The sequence below is a fragment of the Hirundo rustica genome, chromosome 6 (genome assembly GCF_015227805.2).
Source record: "Hirundo rustica isolate bHirRus1 chromosome 6, bHirRus1.pri.v3, whole genome shotgun sequence".
Classification (NCBI taxonomy): Eukaryota; Metazoa; Chordata; class Aves; order Passeriformes; family Hirundinidae; genus Hirundo; species Hirundo rustica.
The window spans coordinates 24061515-24068167 of NC_053455.1; positions in this window are offsets into that span (position 1 = coordinate 24061515).

Consider the following 6653-nt stretch of genomic DNA (forward strand, 5'->3'; position numbering starts at 1 on the left):
GGTTTCTGTCAGTTCTTGAAGTCAAGTGTGAAAATAAAGGTAGTAGTGATAAAATTTAGAATAACTTCACTTTTTTTGTTCATGTAATAAATGGTATCAAACTAATTTAACTTTCAGAGGTACTGAATGGTTTATGCTAGTTGCAGTTTAGAAGATGATAATTCAGTAGCCTTTTTGACTTTCTTTTGTTTTAGCTAATAAATAGCTTATTTTTTTGTAACACTAAATACATCCAGTTTATTTGATAGTTAGGTACTGTTTGCCTAATAAATCAATTCATCACCAAGTCATGATAATGAATATTTTTTGTGCTTTCCTTCCTATCCTTTAACCAGCTTTCACCTTTTAATATTTTTTTTTTTTTTTTTTTTAAATCTAATTTCTTAGCAACATTAGCTTATCAAGTATTTAACACTGTCAAAGACTCTTTGGATATCCAAACATGTCTGATATATCACCTTTTTCCTCCTACTTATTCACCTCTTCCAAAGACTCTGTGGTTAGTGAGACTGGATTTTCCCTCCTAAGAAGCATGCTGATTCTTTCCAAAATGTCCATATCTAACCATAGGCTCCTAAGTCTTACTATAGGCTCTACAGTTTTTCCTGGGATTGAGGTCAGGCTCGTCAGTCTGTAACTTGCAGCATTCCCTCAACAAGCCTTCTTGTGGATGGGAGGGACCCTGGCAGTGGTCTGCCAGTCATCTGGCACAGTGACTGTCTTACAAGTGTTCACTGGCACATCTGCCCTTCCGTATCTCAGTTCCTTTAGAACTCCTTAGTGGAGGCCATCCAGTCCTTGTAACATCTCATTAATTTACTTGATCTAATACCTGTTGCACACTGGCAAAGGTCAGGTGAGCGGCAGTAGGGGAAGGAAGCCATTTGTTCACTGAGAGTTGATCAACATTTAAAATAATGTGTTTGTAGGGTAGTGCTACGGGAGAATGTGGTTTAAAAAACATAAATTGATAAAATTTGAAGTCCTTGCTAGTGTCAGTATTACTGGGTTTCTTGGTGAAGAGTTTCTACCAATCTGCAATATCCATGACACTCGAAGTATTTATGATTGCTTTGAACATTTGATTTTTACTGGAAATGGAGATCAGAGGAAGCGTTGGTCAAATATTTTTAAAAAAAAACTTTGAAAAGGCTAACCTTCTGCAGAACAGGGGATAAAACAGTTGCTGACTGTTCTGTTAAGGATTGGCAAGTTAAAGACCAAAAATTATCTATGGCAAGTCAGAGGTAGGGGAACAAGCAGTCAGGTGCTGCTTTCTTCACGTTGCTAGGCAGACTGACTTTTAGAACTGTGCAAGATCTGTTCTTGATTTGATGTTTTCTCACTGGACACGTATAAAACGGAACCATTTCCATCTGGGAAATACGTTGGTCTCAGCAGTATGGGAGATTCTGAAGTTAAAGTATTGCCAGGATCATAAAATCATATGGAGCTCACAGCAATATAACAGCTGTTCCTGTTCTTTGGTGTTCTTTTGTCTGGTGTTAGGATGTAGAGAAAAGCACATTGTGATTGACAGTGCTTACATAGTGCCTTAGTGCCTGGTCTATAAGGTGCTTAGTTCTAGCCTGCTGCCTTTTTCTCTGCACACCTTTACAGGCTGTGCATGCTGCACAACCATCTAAACTTTTCTTCTCTTTCTAGTCCCTTAAGTCCTGAATTTGAGTCCATTTATTATATATATATATATGCCATTCACGTGTTTAGATCTGCCCACAACACAAAGTTCCTATTGTTAGTGTGTTAAAGATTAGGTAAAAGTTCTCAGGACTTTGTAATTGTGAGAGCTATCTTTCACTCAGGAAGAGAAATGATGGTTGATTGTTTTGAAACAAGCCATTTAGAGCAATAGAAGCCATCATCTAAAATGTGAATGGTAGTTTAATATGTAAAAAATCTTTAAACTCTGAAGTATTTCTGACTGGACCTAAAACCAGAATCATTGCCATCCGCATAGATATTAGAAGGTCAGAACATCCTTGACAGTGCTCTATTCTTTCACTGGCAAGACATCAAGCCTCAGCTGTTTGGTTTCTTGCTGACTCAGAGCTGTTGCGTTAAATGCCTTGGCTTGGCCTCTTGGCTGCTCCTGCTTCACAGGACTGGGGCTGGTGCAGTCAGTGTGTTAAGAGCCTTGACACAAATACTTGACAGTAACTTAATCAGATGTTACACCTTCAGGATCTCTCTCCCTCTCTCTCTCTCTCTCTTTTTTTTTTTTTTTTTTTTTTTTTTTTTTTGGAGAGTCTAGGATTGTTTTAACTACTCTGCTTCACATTTTATGTGGTGTGGTGTTTTTGTTTTGGTTTTTGTTTGTTTGTTTGTTTTTTAATACCAACTTAATAATTTGCTTTCCTCTTCCTGGGGAAAAGTACTGGGTTGTTAACTGTAGACTGTCTTCTCATGCTTGGATGGGATAACTCCCAGGTTTAGTCACAGATTTAAACAAACTCAACCAAAAGTAGACATTAAGTTGCTTAAAAGCACGTGGATTTGCTTAGAAATACAAATATTGTCCAGTTCCTAGAACTTCATATCTTGGTGTGTGGAAGCGTGACATCAATGAGTGGTCTTACAGCTGCCATCAATGTTAGGAAAATTGCATTTCTCAGTGTTCCCTCTTCCTTTGTTAAATAGAATAGTTGGTGAGCGCTGATGAGAAACCTATCCTATTAAACCAAATCTGAGGCAGATTACTGTATTACCTCCTGTCAGATTGTGAAGCACAGTAGAATTGAGCTCAGTTTAGCTTTTGGCATTTTGTGTTCATACAAAAGTTAAATGTTACATGAAAGCCAACAAGCCTGAACAGAACAGATGGGAAAACTAATGAAGCTGTTGCTCTGCTCTGAATTTAATCTAAAATCTTGTTTAAAATAGCAGATTGTTCCTAATAGTGTAAGCTTTTGTCTGAAGGAAGAACTCCAATGCTAAAAGATAAACAATTAAAGCAATGTCCATAAATTGATTTTAGAAAAAATTAAGCAAAATAATCCCTACATACTTTAATAAGGGAGGCTGTCCCAGTTCCTACAGATTGTCCATTTTGTGTGTCTTTCCATCCTTTTCTATCACTGCCTGGAGGTACCCAGTTGTGTGGTACACTTGCCATGAGGTGGGGTAAGACTTTTCTTGCTGGCTAATGTGTGAGGAACAAGCAGTAGGCTGTTCTTTGGCTTTCTTGGGGAGAAATATGTCATGATCTGCAGTCAGCTTAATTCATTGGAACTGTGCACATTTGGGGAATGTTTCTCTGGATAGAGAGTGGCCAGAGACCAATATACCAATATAATTTACTAGAAAAAGAACCTGTGTCTCACGAAATCCAGGCATGGCAGCCCTGTCATAGTCTCTCTTCCTGAATACTAGGCACAGACAACCACACAAGGGATTAACCACTTTCAAAATGTTTAAAAATTATGTGATCGGGATAACTTGGAACCATAATGGTTGTATAAAACTGGGAAGGACTCTGAACATCCTGAATATGCACTTCTTCCTGGGTTAGAACTCACCTCTCTGTGGTTACCAACCTTTCAGCCTCAGGAGACATGCTGGTGACTCATGTACCAGAGTTCACAGCTACAGATAGCATATGGACTGCATTGCTTTTGTAGGGTTATTAGTAAAAGTTTAGCAAGGGGGCATAGCCATGAGTGAAAAATTGAAGCTAGACAGAGACGCGGAAAAGCTTAGGTGGCACTACATTGGTATGAAGTAGCCTTTGCATTTAGTAAATACCAAATAAGAGGATTTTATATTTTTAGCATTCAACTGTGAACTCCTTTTCAGCTGCATACCACGAGCTGGTATGGATTTTGCTGTTTTCTGTAGCAGCACAGACTTGTTTGAGTCTTGGCTCTGAATTGTTGTGAACATTTTAGAGGACCTGTCCTATGTGACCTGAAGCAAGTGCTTCCATTGGAGACACGTTGTTTTTTTCCTTTTTTATTGTGTTTCTTCTTGCTAGGTATGTCAGCCTAACAGGATAGCTTGAATTGCTAACTGAAACATGAACAGTTTAAATGGAGCTATCCTAATCTGCAGACCTGTCACGCTTGGCTAATGAAGTAGTTTTATCAGGAGTTTATAGCATTGTTGGTCTTCATTCATCCTTGAGTGTACTTTTGTTAGCCCTGTTTTTTTAAATGGACTCGAATTTTTTCTAGAAAACTCACAGGAAGTTTATAGGTGGGCAAAATACTACTTGCTGCGTTTTTCTGGCATGCCGTAAAACAGCCGAACAAGCAATGAACGACCCTCAGATCTCTTGCTACCAGAGTTGCCATCTGCATAGAAACCCAGCTGCTGGCAAACTCCTTTGTCCAAGAGCAGGTGTGAGATAAACTGCAAGGGCAGGTACGAACAACTGGCCAAGCTGGCTCTCAAGGGCCAGGCTGGGGCTATTGATGTGGCTCATGGTTTCAGACAATGCTGCCAGCCTAGTTAGGAACAAAATGTGACCCTCCCACACAAGCTGCTGTGATGTTTCCTCCCACTCTAGCTTTACACACTACACTGAGGGGAAAAATAGCCCAGATGTGGTGTGAGCAGTGCTTGGGCGTGAGGAGATATAACTTCTCACTCACCTGCTAGATGGAGATGACACCCTTTGAATGATGGTATTGAACCAGACAATGGAACTGTTCTCTGATTTTTGGCCCTGAAAAAGCAGAAAATGAGAAAGCTAATTTACTGCAGAGCCCTGAAGAATGTATATTTTGTCATTTAGAAGCTGAGGGTTTTATCACAGTCTCCTTGAAGTTAAAACCATTTGCAGAACATCCAGCACTTTCTCAGTGCTGATGGGTCTGGAAAGAGAGATTGCCATCAGGTAAGTCCCCACAGCCATACTCGCATAACAGACTTGCTCAGGCAAGTCTCTGTTTTCCTGTTTTCTCAGTGAATGAGATGGCAGCCACAAAAGATATTTTAACATCTATTGAAAAACTAACTTTTCCTCACAAAAATGTAAGATAAAATTTGCTCTGTGATATGGCAGAAAAAGCAGCTGAGATTGAAAGCATATGGCAGTGTCTGGAATTCTCTGGAACTGCAAAAGAAATTAAGTGAAATGCCCAGGTAATGGAACAAGTTAGCTATGTGAAATGCAGTACCTTGGAGTTCCCTATCAGTCTAACCAGAGCACAAAAATCCTTGCTATATTCCAATCAGGAAGCTAATTTGATGTGAAATGCTAGCAAGACACCCTGGAGCTTTCATTTGATTATGAGCACCAGTTTGGCATCCTAGAGCAAGCCGTTGTTAGTGGTTGTTTCCAAGGAAGGCAGAAAGGCCCCAGAAGCACAGCTGTGCCTTGAAGGGGTGGTGAGGCAGACTACTGCAGCCCTTGCAGAATAGGTTATACAGTGTGTTCATGGAAAAAAGATCTTTACTTAATTCTGATTTTTTGGCCCATCAAAAGCAAATCGAGCCAAGTACACTATGATTGCTATTTTTATAATTTGGCTGACTACAATAAAATAGATGGTTATGCTGAAATTTCAGTGCATAAATGTTCTGCTGTTACTTCCTTTCCTTTGTGAATACCTGAAATTGATTTACTTTGTACCTATGAGGTGTGTTAGTCACATGTTGACAGGATACTTTTGATCACAGGTGCACAAATTGATGGCTGCAGCTTCCAGATCAAAGTGATTAAGTTACTTACTAACCTCATATCCTTTTCTGGCTAAGGGTTACGAAAGAGTTTTCCTTGAGAAAGGGAGACTACAACCCTGATAGATAACTGTACAGAAAATGGATGGATTTGGTGATTACATGTGAACTGCTGCAGGATAGAGTGTTCTTCAACTGTATGTTCTGCTTTTCACAGAATCACAGGAAGGTGAGGTTTGGAAAGGACCTTCTTGTCCGGCCTGTTCAAGCACGCCCACCTAGGGCTAGTTACCAAGGATCTTGTGTAGAGAGCTTTTTTTGACTTGAAAAGGAGTTGAAAATACAGAGAAGTCCTTGCACAGGATCCTGTTATCTGGCATAATTGTAGCCCAGATGGAAATAGTCCCATAAACCGCAGGAGGTGGAGCAAAAGCTCTCTGCTTCCTATGCTCTTTTGGCATGGTGCAAAACTACATGTATAAACGCACAGAGAGTATTTTTTGAGAGGTGATTCTAACTGAAAAGATAACACGTGGGCAGGATGCTTTCAAAGGCTTAATCCATCTTAATAAGTAGACTGAAAGCAGATTAAACAAAAAAATTGTTCCCTGTGTGTATCTGAAATACATGAAGTGACAGGTCCACAGAGTAGGCCAGTTGCATCTCTATGAAAAATTATACTTTGTCCTGGTTAAGTAATGTATATAAATAAGTCTGGATTTATTTATTGAGTTGCTATATTTGGTAATGTATGATATAATGCCATTCAAAGCAGAGCTTGAAATAACTTGGAATTAAGTTGACCAGAATAAATAGGATGTCTGTTTTAGCCAGATTTCTGCATCTTCTTAATCTTAGATGCAACCATTCCATTTGCTGATAGAATTATATGTCAAAAAGATGTAATATTTGAAATATTGCGTTGCCCATTGCAATTGACAGTTCCCATGTCCTTGCAAGCATACTTTTACAGCTTCCACCTCCAACCTCACGAAGGAACTGAATGATTTGAT